Raw genomic sequence first — 13,358 nt, 5'->3', positions numbered from 1 at the left:
TATATGGGGACGTTAGCAACGTTATGTCCCGCTTTGATATCAACATGTTATACCTGATTGTTTAACAGCAGTTTTAGTGTGAAACCAGTACTTCACAAGGTCAAACCGGCTAACCGATTTTGTTTGAAGCTTGACTTTCAGCGTGACCAAAGTTAAACCATTAATAAAATAAATACTGCCGTGACTGGAAGTATATCTATGTTGCCATTTAGAATGGTGGCGAAATCACCGATTAAACCAGTGACAATGCTCGGGCTTCTCCTCAATGCGTAAAATGGGAGCGAGGAAGTTCAAAATGATGTCGCTGTTCGCGAGATTTTATATTAGCGCTGCCTCCGCCAACATCCTGCTGTGCGCCATCCGATGCTGCCAAACATCGCTTCGTGGCGTTCGGTGTCATTTGTTTTGTTCCTCCAAGTAAACGTTTCTTCATTAGAAACTGAATAAACCGTTACTGCGCACAACAAAAACTAGGACTACACACGTAAGGAACAGGACGAGCGCAGGTCCGGTACCTTACGCGTGTAGTCCTAGTCTTTGTTGTGCGCAGCAACGGTTTATTCAGTCATGAGCCAGTACCAACTAGCCCAACTTGCTGCTCTACTTCATTAGAAACGTTGTGCCTCTGCAAGTGACGTCGTCATTGTGGTCCCTGCCCGGCCCTGGGCACTGCGGAGAAGCCTCAACGCTGTCACTAGCACAGAAGACTTCGCAATGCTTTACATGCAAGTTTCACACATTCGACCCTGTCAAGCGGGTCTTATTTTAAAACCTCCTGAGTTGTTTTTTTTTACAGCTGCATGTAGGTGCTGGGACCAAATCTTTTTCAGATGTGGCCAACTCCTCTTCGGATGAAGCAGCGCGTTTTTTTCTTTTTGTTGGATTTTTTTCAGTAACGTTGAACTAAACCCTAGGACTCGTCGCACACCTGAAAAGAAAAGCTTTCAGCAACCAGGTTCTAAAATCCATCAGCCGTAAATTAGCATACAAACAAACATCGCTATAACAGCCCAAGGAAAAGCAAAACATGCTTCGTCCTATAACAACACCCTAAAGGAGAATCACCCAGTTTGTTCATGAGTGCTTGCTTTGAACGTTATAGCTGTCCTCACGCGGTTTCAGACCAGCCTGCTCATGGAAGCATCAATGCATCAAAATCTAACCATGGGTAATGCATATTAGGGAAAGAAAATTTGCCCGCAGTGGGCTCGACGCGTTGATAATGATGATGATCACGAGTGATGATGATGATGATGAAGACGAAAGCCCGAGCGGTGACAGTTGAGTAGGTTAGCAGCTTATCACGGCTTTAAACGGCGAAAATAGCGATGACCACGTGCGCAGAAGAGGCGTCACTCCTTCGGACGCAGTGCGGTGCAGTTCCCAGAAATGAATACAGCAGTTGTTGTTATCACCAGTAGTATCTGGATGCAGGCAGAACATTTGGAATCCGTTGAGCAAAACACTAAAAAGCGTGTCACGATGGCCATGCGCAATCGAAAGTCTTCTTTCACGTCGAGTTGATATGCTTTGCACGGAGCTAAGCGCTTTGCAGGGAATTAATAGCTTTGCATGGATAGCAGCGCGGTATGCGTCCGTGTCCTGGAACAGCATAGCAGAGGACCCTCGCTCGCACACTAACCTGCAGTATGCCAGCGCAGCTGCTTTTTGATTTCCTTGCTTCGCGCTGCTATGAGGTTCTGACTGAAGAAACATTCAACGCTTGCGATATGTATTACAGTCTTCCTGGGTAAACTGTATACTTACTCTCGCCGGAACTGGTTTGGTTTCGTTTGGTTTATGGAGGTTTAACGCCCCAAAGCAACTCGGGCTATGAGCGACGCCGTAGTGAAAGGTCCCGGAAATTTCGACCACCTGGGGTCCTTTAACGTGCACTGACATCGCACAGTACACGGGCCGTAATAATTTCGCCTCCATCGAAATTCGACCGCCGCGGCCGGGATCGAACCCGCGTCTTTCGGGTCAGCAGCCGAGCGCCATAACCACTGAGCCACCGCGGCGACGTCTCGCCGCAACTGGCTAAAGAGCAGTTCCTCTACCACGATTGCTAAGCGCTAACAATGATACACTCTTGAACAGGATTACAGAGCATGTTTCATTCAAGGTAGGAAAATGGTACAGGACCAATCGGAAGACTGTGCAGAAGCTAAAACACCGCGAATCTCTTTTCGTCTCTCCTATTTCCGGCGTTTTATTCCAAAACAGAGAAACTGAAGAAACTATGATGCCAGGAAACCAACAATGCTCAAAATTATGCTTACCATACTGCATGCAACGGCAGAACTACTGGTGCCAAGGATTTGGAAGCTCAGAACAATCGGATGAAAGATGAGGACGACGATGATTTAGCCCATAGCAAGTAATATACCACACCGCTGTTCAAAATTTCCTGATAGAATCTCACCGACTGCCTTGCTAAGTGTTTCAACCTTTTCTTTTCTATCAATTATTACATTTTGACTAAATCATTAATATTTAATCACTCTCTTTATTATTATTCTTAAAATTTTAAAATCAGAACACTCATCCCTTTTCTGTTCATGACGAAAAATTCACCGGTGTTATGCTCCCACGTGCTTTTCCTTTTTGTTAACTGAGTTCAGTTGAATAGCCACCCGATTCTTGGCCGATCCCCCAGTGTGGGTATGTGCCATCTTTTGATAGGTTAACAACAACAACAACATAATATACCACTTACAACACTTAGCATGCGGTGCTGCGGCGAGAGCCTAGTGTCCGCAGACTTGGGAAAACGGATCTGCTCTCTTAGCGTTAGCGCTGGTTCGAATCTGGCTCCAGGTGGTTGCATGTTCCTTTTTTTCCGGCAAGGTACTGTTGCGATGAAAAACGTTTCGAAGGTTTCGCATAGTTTCTACTTCATGCTCGGCTACAGATTAAGTGAGATTTGCCTCAATTTACCGACAATTACAGCTTAAAGCGCTTGATGTCTAGGAAGTTTCGCGCCAGATGAATAATTGAAAAAGGTTGCATACTTAGGATCACGGCTTGGTAGATGTAGTGCACGTTGTTCGTTGGCCTCCAATATATCAGCGCCACTTAACGCTCACAATAATGCTTCTTCGTTCTACTTCAAGGGAAAACCAGCCATGGCAGCATTTATCCTTGGAATGTGTTTGCTATGGACAAAAACGTACAACTGCAAAACTATTGCAACATATAGCAAGACGTGAGACTAACAAGCCGCGCCTTTAAATGTGCGCCGCTTTTTGCCCGGTCGAAATCTTCTCTGGGAGCTTTATATGAAGCCACGATAAAGGCGACGATGCGACGATAATATACAACAATGATGATCCTCTGAAAGTCCTGCTTATTTTATTGCACCTATTCGCTATCTTAGCATTAAGGCCGCGTGTACGGCTTTGTGTCTCGGGAGCCATAAGCTGCATCTGCCAGCGGCGCAGCTGATTACGGCTTTGAAGTCGGGAAGAGAGCCATTACGACTCGCGTTAAAGCACTAAATGTTGCCGAAATCAGCAAGACAATATCACTTTTATGCCTTCGTTTCTGTCTGGGCCACTTAGCGATAACTTCAAGTACGCGAACAATGGCACACCCCGACGTCAGCACCTTCCCGATATCCGGAGAAAACAGCGTCGACAGATTACAACCGCAAATGTTATCGCAGAGTGCCAACTGCTGCACAGACATGGGGTATCGTTGAGCGCGATTAGAGTGTCACAGCTTCTCTCGAGAATTCAGAAGCCGTGCCCCTAAGCAGCTGTCTAGCGGGTGAACTTCAGTTGAAGCCGGAAAGCGCCAATTCCGTAAGTTTCTTGTTTTACTTTCGAACATTTCTGGAATACGGGATACAGGGAACAAAATAACTTCAACTTCCTGTATAAGCATACCATTCCTAACCACCCGAAGCTTCTTTCAAGCGGCAGTAGATTCGAGTTGTGATGCTGTGAATACCAAAAGTGACATTTTCAAGTAATTGGGGGTTTAAATAAATGCGGGGAACTCCTGAGCACCGCCTTTAAGTGTATAACGTGACAGCTTTAATGAACCCCGTCAGCGTATTAGCCGATCACGTGCTCTACTTTTGTCACTAAATCTCATATGATACACAAATGTCAAGTGACACAAGCATACAGTTGACCGCGCACATCCACCCCTTGTCGACATGCACTTTAAAACTTGTTTAATCTCTCCTACTTTAATTAGTGCGAGTCTAATCCCACACACACTTATTAGCATGCAGTCAAAGGCTACCATATGATGTAAGAGACAGCGCAACATACATATAAAACCCCGCTTTTAAGAAACCGTACGAGCGGGCCTGCGTGGCCTAGGCTAGCGTGTCGTGCTTGCAATACAAGGGTTAGGGGTCCCTTTAGTTTGCTCGCGCGATGTATTACGCTAGTGTTCCTTCTTGTATTCATCGGTTTGTTTGGATAACCCTAGACTTCTTAGCTCATTTCTCTTTGTGTCACAATGCTTCCGCAAATAGTCATGTGCTACTGACGGTTGTTTATTTAGTTTTTATAAAATAGTATCCCGCCTGATGTTACAGATATAGTGGAATAATAACGACAAGGTAGAGCTGTCACTGCTTTCACAGAGCAAGGACTGCCTATTTAGCAGCGGATAACTATTGCGCTACTCTGACATGCAGTAAGGCCGACACAACTCTGTGGCGTCTCTCCAGTGCGTTGTCTACACCTGTAAGATACGCGCAGGCTAAGTCTTCCAGTTGTCGGGATTGTGACATGCCGAATATATCAGAGGACCCTCTTTTCATGCTCTACTATCAGGCTAACAAAGCACAGCAATCGTGATTGCATACGAACATGCTTTCTCCAGAATGCGAGCAAGTTGCGGAACTGGCAGTGCGAGTGTTCTCCGGGAGACCATTTACATGCTTCGCATACGCCGACATTCCACTTACACGATTCTCAGTATACTGAGAGATGCCCCGGAAATGTTCCTCAATATGAGAATTTTTCAATTATTGTAGCAGGCTTCGGTACTGCTGTTATTTTCGTGCATTTTCAGGATATGAGCAGTGTTGCAGTTAATGTCAACTAAAGAGGGTGGGTTGAGGTTTTCGGAAATAAAACAATAGCATTGTTGTTAGAGCAAGCAAGAACTCAGAAAGTTATCAGGAAATGTATGAATTAATGAACTGAAATAACATCTGAATTTATTTACGCCGAGTTCGAGCTCCTGTTGACATGCGAAAATTGTGTACTAGTAAGCACCCCACAAGCACCACATATCAAATGGTGCAATTTTTGTTACAGAAGTTCCATTAGTTAATTGTTTTCACGTTAGAATGCCCACCGCTTCTCAACGCTCCTTTTCTGAACTTGAAGAGGCTTGCCAAAGCTTTTGCAGTCGCTGCTGCTGTGAGCGCACAAGAGAGGACGAATTCTTGGTCTTGTCTTGAGTTTGCTTCGAGCCACAGGATGACTCAGAATTTGAATATCAATTCGTAATAAGCGTCATCTTGGATCTCTTCGCTCTCTAAAACTGTATAACCGCAACTTCGCGCTCGACTAGAGTTGTTTGAGAGTGTATTAATAATTTTATTTTATGCTGTGTTAAAATTTGAGTCTGTATGCTTTCACCTGCTAGGTCTTCCGAGACTACAGTATCTCCTCCCCCCCCCCCCCCCCCCAAAAAAAAAGACTTCGAAAACTGCCGAGCATCACCTGAGCCTGCTTCCTGCCCGAGCCTATGGCGGTCAACGCTACCGTTTTGAGTTTCGTTCCCGAGTCTTGCACAAATTTTTCCTTTTTTTTTGCTTTTCGCTCATTTCAGCTGAAACACAGAGTGTAAGAAAGCCTAAAGGCCTGACAGATCAAAAGTTCATGTTCTACCTTGGAGAGATACGAGGAGCTTGGAGGGAAAGGCGGTGGAGTCCTTTTTATGTAAGGACTTCAGCTAGAAATTTCTCGCATGCCTTCAACTTGCTGTTCTAACGTCGCGATAATGCAATTGTAAAAAAACTAGTCCTTCCAGGTTTATTAGGTCTTTTTTGGTCCAATAACTGTTTCGGAAAGGCACAAAGGCGAATGCTATTTTCCTGTATTAAAATAAGCGTTATGAATGTGACTCGTTTTAAATAGCATTGCTATACGTGGATGCAAATTTTTTATCTAGCTAATCAGGAAAGAGGTCCATGGTACAGAGAGGGCAGGCAGATGGTTTCCTGACATGCATAAACTGAACAAAGCAGAGTAAAGCCTCAGGGCACCAACGTTTTGACAAGAGGACCTCTCTTCATCTGGGCAAAGCGGTCATCATTGGTGGGGCCTCAGGGTGCATGCCAACGTTTCTTCAAGAGGACTTGTCTTCGTCTGGGCAAAGCGTTCATCATTGGCTGGGTTTCAATAGAGCCTTCACTCCGAAGAGAACGGCCTTCCCCCACCGGGCCTTCTTCAAAGTGAATGCCCTATTTAAACCCCGCCAAATATGAACGCTTTGCCCAGACGAATACAAGTCCTCTTGTCGAAACGTTGGCATGCACCCTAAGGTTTTCCCTCCCTTGTTATTGTGTGCAACTGGAAAAGGTGGCAGTTGGTTAAGGCAACTAGAATGCATTCTTTCGAATGCATTCTAGATGCCTTAACCAAAGGAATGCAAAGAATGCATTCCTGATTGCATCCCTAGCTATGGACTATGTGTTGTTGCTAACAGCTCGTAGAAGACTCAAGGATTTCAATCATAAAAATGCTGAAAATTATATTGTGTATGTTAGACCATTATCATCCCTTAAAACCTGTTTGGTGAAATGCATCACACACGGGAGCCCCGTCCCTTGCTCATGCAACAGCCTCGCAATATCTTTGTGATCGTAACCGCCTCAAGCATGACCCTCTGCCGCGTACAAATTACAAAATAAAGCCACTGAAATGTCTTCTGCTACACAAAAAAAGTATCTCAATAATCGACTCTCAATATACTGATGGAAACACGGTTTGGTGTTTTGTGGATGTTGTCTAACTTAAACATGTTGTAAACTCATCAGATTGATTCCGGCCAGAGCGATAAATGACTTGAATATCAAACTCTTGGAGACTTAAAGCCCAGCGGGCGAGTCGACCAGAAGGATCTTTGAGGGAGGATAGCCAGCAGAGGGCGTGATGGTCTGTGACGACATAGAAGGGCCGTCCGTAAAGGTAACGTTGGAACTCGGCAATCGCCCAAATTATGGCGAGACACTCTTTTTCAGTGACAGAACAGTTCTATTTCGCCATGGCGAGGCGTGGCTGCCGCAAGCGACAACATATTCAGGATACCCAGACTTTCGTGGTGCAAGAACTGCGCCCAAGCCCGCACCGCTCGCGCCAGTGTGAATTTCTTTTTGACAAGCGGGATCAAAATGGCGAAGGATTGGGAGGGAGGGAGGGAGGGAGGGAGGGAGGGAGGGAGGGAGGGAGGGAGGGAGGGAGGGAGGGAGGGAGGGAGGGAGGGAGGGAGGGAGGGAGGAGACCAGCAGGCGACGTAAAGTGCTGAACGCGGTATCGCAGGCTGGTGACAAAGACGAGCGGTTCGGGCCGCCGGCAAAAAGTAACGTTAAAGGGGCGATGATACAGGCGAAATTGCGTATGAAGCGATGAAAATATGAGCATAAGCCTACAAAACTGCGGAGTTCTTTTAAGGTGATCGGTTTGGGGAGGTCAGCGACGGCGCCAAGTTTGGCAAAGTCGGGAAGAACGCCGTCCTTGGAGTTGACATGGTCTAATATTGTCAGCTGCGTAGCACCGAAGTAACATTTTTTGAAGTTGAGTTGTAGCCCGTCGTCAGTAAGGCACGTGAGTACGCATTGAAGGCGCTGCAGATGGGAAGGAAAATCTTTTGAAAAAAATGTCAATGCCATCCAGGTAACATAGACTAGTTTCCCATTTGAGGCCGCTGAGAATGTTATCCATCATTATCTCGAATGTGGCTGGAGCTTTGCAAAGGCCGAATGGCATCACATTGAATTCATACAAGCCGCCTGGGGTGACGAAAGCGGTTTTCGGCCGGTCAGCGGCAACCATGGGGACTTGCCAGTAGCCGGATCGTAAGTGGATAGATGAAAAACACTCCGCTCCGTGCAATCAACCCAGTGCGTCGTTGACTCGGGGTAGAGGATAAACATTCTTGTGAGTGATTTTGTTGAGACGGCGGTAGTGCACAGAGAACCTGATTGAGCCATCTTTTTGCTTCACCTGGACAACAGGAGAGGCCCATGGGCTATGAGAGGGCTGTATAATGCCGTGCAGAAGCATGTCGTCAACATTGTTCAGGATGACGCGGCGCTCACTCGGCGAGACGCGGTAGGGTCGCTGGCGCAAGGGGGCGTGCGTCCCAGTGTCAACTGCGTGAGAGACGGCCAACGCGCGTCCCAAGTAGGACTGGGAAAGGTCGAAAGAGTTGCGGAAGCGGTGGAGAAGTTCCAAGATCTGGTCACGGTAAGCGGACGGAAGGTCGGGAGCGATGGTACGATGAAAGACGTCGGAGGGAAGCGGATCGGGCGCAGTAACTGGGGGACAGGCACGGGTATCGGAGAACTTGGAAGCAAGAGCAGGGTCCAGTTCTTCAATAGAGCCGAGGGATTCGCCGCGAAGAAGAAATGACGGGTAAAAAAAATTGGTTGGTGACATAGATGGCGCAGTGGCCGTCGGAAATCGTGAGAACAGCGAAAGGAAGCAGAAGGCGGTGATGGCGGGCGGCTGCTGCGGTAGGTGTGAAAAGAACAGGGCCGCTGAGGAAAGAGTCGGGGCGGAGCGGAACGAGGGCTGAAGAGGAGGGAGGTATGTCGGTGTCGGCAGCTACAAGAAGCTTAGCGGAGCGCACAGCCAGGTTACACAATGAAACGGTATACACGGGAGAAAGCACAAGTTCAGCACGGGCACAATCAATCACTGCGCAATGGGTCGAGAGAAAGTCGCAGCCGAGGATGACATCGTGAGAGTAGGCGCTCATCACAACAAACTCGATGGTATAGGCGACGTCGTTGATAGAAACGCGGACCGTGCAGGCTGCGATTGGGTGGATGCGCTGAGAGGTGGCCGTGTGTAGTGAAAAGTCAGACAGCGGCGTTGTCACGTTACGAAGTTTGCGGCGAAGGGCGTCTCTAATTACTGACACGGCAGCACCCGTGTCGACGAGCGCGAGAACGGGGACGCCTTCAACAAACACTTCAATCACGTTAGCAGGAGGGAACGGAGGACTAAACGAGTCCACAAAACACGCAGTTCTTTCCTCCGAAACTGCGGCATTCAGTTATTCTCTGGGAGGGGGTCCCGGCGGCGGAGTATCGGAGATATGGAACGTCGGCGAGGTGAAGGCGAGCGGCGAGTACGGTACTGGGGGCGAAGCGTAGATGAGTCAGAAGAGACATTAGGCAAGGGCGGCCCGGAATCGTAGCGGAAATTGCGCATGAAATCGCCAGAACGAGGAGATCGCTGACGGCAAAAGCGTGCGACATGGCCCGGAAGACCGCAGGAATAGCATATCGGTCGATTGTCCTCGGTACGCCAGGGGTTCGTAGGGTGTCGGCGGGGTCAATGATACGGGGCTGGCGGCGGTGGCATGGACGGCGGCGGAGCATAAAAGGCCGGGCTGCTACAGTGGGCGGCAAAGGTGGGCGAGCGCCGTGTACTGGTGACTGCTTCAGCATAGGTGAGCAGTGCCGCCAGAGGGGGAAGTGGGGGGCTGGATGGCAGAACTGCAGCGACCTGCTCCTGAATAGCACGGCGGATAGTGGGCGCGAGCAATGGCGCCAAGTTGTGAGAAGGGCAGACGGGGTCGGAAATGTGATGCAGCAGAGAAGGCTGGCGAGCGGCTTCTTCGCGGACGAAGTCTTTGACGTGCTGCATGAACAGGACTGCCCAGAAGACTATCCACCAAGGGCCAAGCCAGTAAGACCCTCTGCAGGCGCGCCGGACTGCTGCGTAGATGCGTGTTGCTTTCTTAGTTCGTCGTAGCTTTGGCACACCTGGATGACGGTAGCAACGGAGCTTGGTTCTTCGCCAGGAGCATCTGAAAAAAGTCATCGGCGATTCCTGTAAGGATGTCGTTGAATTTATCAGTTTCGGTCATGGACGGGTTGACACGCTTGCACAAGTCAACGATATCTTCGATATAACTAGTGAATGTCTCGGTTGTGAGCTCAGCTCGAGCACGAAGACATTGTTGGCGTGAAATTTCCGGACGGCAAGGCGGCCGAAAACGTCGGCGAAGCTAGTCTTAAAGGAGGACCATGGTGGAAAGTTCGGCTTCATGGTTGCGAAACCACAGGTTGGCAACGTCCGTGAGGTAGAAGAGGACGTTGCTCAGTTTAACGGAATCGTCCAACCGATTGTAACTGCTGACGCGCTCGTAGGAGGCCAGCCAATCATCGACGTCCTGGTCGTCGGTGCCACTAAATAGTGCAGGGTCACGCTGGCGCTGTACCCCGGAAGAGAGGACGGTGGTAGGAATGGACTCCGATTGTTCGCTCGGACCTTCCGGCATTGTGGCTGGGACGAGAAGCTTTCCGCTTCGAAGTTCCAGGATGAGGACCGGGACGAGAATCTAGACACATCCACCAAGTGTAAAGGTATTTATTCGAAGCTCAGGTCGGTTGGCGTTGGTCGAACGGTGACACGACCGACACACCCACAGGCGTCCCTCGAAATCTCAGCGGCTCTTCGTCTATCTGTGTGCTGAGCTGCTTGAACTCCTTCCGTTCCGTCCCATTAAAATGTATTTTATCTGCTTTTTTATTTATTTCCGTGATGTCTGTGCATTCTCCTGCTTGTTGCCGACTACGTAGTTCTAAGCCGGGAATAATGTCTAGTCGAGCTTCAGAAATACAACCTTCTCGGCGCATTTGTCACACCTGGCTGTACCCAAAATATACCTTCGCGGCGCCGTGTGGTGAATCAAAAACATCAAATAAATTAGATTGACATGACATGACGTTGGAAAAAGAAAAAGGACTGGTTCACACAATGTACCACAAAGCTTGCTGTCAACCGAAATGCAGCAGCTAGTAATGAAATCCCAAGTTCCCACACCAAGTTAAGAAACCATTCAGTTCGCAGTTAACGCACTGTAGATAAAAATTTACCCTTGTAGGTACTCATTATTACTCATATGGCATTTAATATCAGGTGTGGATGCAGCGGCATTAAATTCAATTTTTCATCCATATTCCTTTACAGTAATCCATGTCTCCGAGACGCATTCCCGCCTACCAGGTGATAGATGGTCTCAAGTATTCCAAGGCTTACCTGCCGGAGAACGTACGCAGCATCCGCGCCTATATGCCTCAGGATGATGACCTCGTGATGGTGTCGTACCTCAAGTGCGGCAACAACTGGCTGGAGCAGATCATCCAGCTGATTCTTCACAGGTATCCACGACACAAACAACACACGATTAAATCACACCTTGTGTAAGCTGCTTTGAGTGCAGGCGACCAAGTAGGCACTGTCCAAATACACATGTTGCTTACCGAACCCCGAAGGCAGTGTTACTGGACAAGGAATACCCTTCACGCAGCTCGAAAGTTCATTTCCCTCCCTACAGCTAAGCACTACCATCTTCTGTATATAAGCAAAAAGGGTGTTATTTCTTTTTTTTTTTCAGGGGAGAAAGCGCCGACAACTACGTTGAGTTCCACCGATGGTGTCCGTATCCGGAGCTGACGGGCATGCGTTATCTGAACGAAATGCAACCTCCACGGTTTCTTAAAACGCACTTCACCTACGAACAGCAGCTGAAGAACCCAAAAGCGAAGTTTATTTACTTAACCCGGAATCCGCTGGATGTCTGCGTGTCCTTCTACTATTATGTGCGAGGTGGGGACGTTTACGAATTCCAGGACGGCACCTTCGACGAATTCGTCGAGGCTTTTCGTCAGCGGGGAGGTGGAACGCGGAGACTACTTTGACCATCTCCTCTCGTGGTATCCGCATCGCCACGAGGACAACGTGTTCTTCCTCACCTACGAGCAGCTGAAGCAAGACTTCAGGACCACAGTCCTGTCTTTGGCGGGTTTCATGGGAGAAGAGTACCGCCGAATGCTGGAGGAGGACGAAGATGTGTACTGCAAGGTCTTTGAGAAGAGCAGGGTGTCTTTCATGTCCAAAGTCTGCTACATCGACAAGACTGGTTTGGAGAGACTGAACCGACAAGGACCAGCCTTTCTTGGACGCTGCTCATCGGTTCACCAAGACTGCCGTCGGCAATTTGAAGGGCTCAGGGATAGTGAGGAAAGGTGTGGTGGGGGACTGGAAGTCGCACTTCACGCAGCGCCATCTAGACATGATTCGCGAGTGGGTTGCGCGGAAGCAGGCAGGTAGTGTGATCCGAGAGATTTGGGGTGATATGGACCTTGGTCGGATTGCGTGAATGGATTCAAAGGCTTTCAAGAAGGGCTAGTTGGTATTTAGAGCTTTACGCACATAAAATCGCGATTGCGCATGGCCCAGCGGCGAAGGGCTCGTAGCAGCTTAATTATTCGCAGTTGCGCAGCTTTTAAAGACTGCTTGCGCACCTGACATGGATAAATTATCTTCAGAAATAGACAGCTCGAATCATTGTTTTAGTAGTTCCAATACATAGGCTCCTGTCATATATGATATTTGTAAAGCAAAGGCAATATTGCCATATTTTAGAATAAACATTGCTGTTTTTACCAGAACTGGATTGCAGAATGGACAACTGCTTCTTTAATTAGATCTTTCGCGGTCAAATTTTTTCTCTAAAGAACATGTGGCCATATTCGAATTTTTCATTCACACATGAAACTGAAAAAATGACTAAATTGGATAGAAATATTAAACAGAACTGGAGGCATTTTAGTAATTTCTTGCTTCTTGGCGCCTGCTTCCATCACATTGCGAGTATATTGGGCTCAGAGTCGAAACTTTTTGCGTGCAACTATTCTGAGTCAGAGCTATCGTGCTCTGACTCAGATTCGGTGCTTATTTAGTACTCATAGTCAGAACAGCGATTACTGTCATTGCTAGAAAAGTAGAAAGCGCGCGGCGATAACGAAACAACGACGTGCAGCTGAATACCTCGAAGTCAACGGAGTACACAAAGCGCAGAGCGATAACACCACGTGAGTGCCGGCAATAAACCAAGGAAAGCGCCAATGAAGATAAAAGTGAGCTCTTGCCAACCTCCGGAAGTATATAGGGAAGACGCGTGCGGAGAAAGTGAAACTACTCGAGCACCTGATTTTAAACCATGCGTAGCAGTGAACACAAAAACAGCAAGGCAGAAGAACAAACAAAATTAGGGGCGCACTTATGCTAATCCTTAATGGTATGACGCAAAAGCGGCCATACACACATACTCATTAGCATACGGTCGTAAGACGTGAAAGA

At 48.0% G+C, this 13,358-nt stretch overlaps 1 pseudogene across 1 annotated transcript; it reads left to right on the top strand.

Moving 5' to 3' along the window:
- Positions 1 to 3,650: 3,650 nt before the first annotated feature.
- Positions 3,651 to 12,667, top strand: LOC144124975 (sulfotransferase ssu-1-like; annotated as a pseudogene). Its single transcript, XR_013313330.1, has 3 exons — positions 3,651 to 3,806; positions 11,184 to 11,374; positions 11,611 to 12,667. The product of XR_013313330.1 is annotated as a sulfotransferase ssu-1-like (transcript).
- The last annotated feature ends 691 nt before the right edge of the window (positions 12,668 to 13,358 follow it).

Source organism: Amblyomma americanum, chromosome 3 (assembly GCF_052857255.1).
Source record: "Amblyomma americanum isolate KBUSLIRL-KWMA chromosome 3, ASM5285725v1, whole genome shotgun sequence".
NCBI classification, from domain to species: domain Eukaryota; kingdom Metazoa; phylum Arthropoda; class Arachnida; order Ixodida; family Ixodidae; genus Amblyomma; species Amblyomma americanum.
Note: the sequence above shows the minus strand (reverse complement) of the source record. Positions and strands in the feature narration are given on the sequence as shown.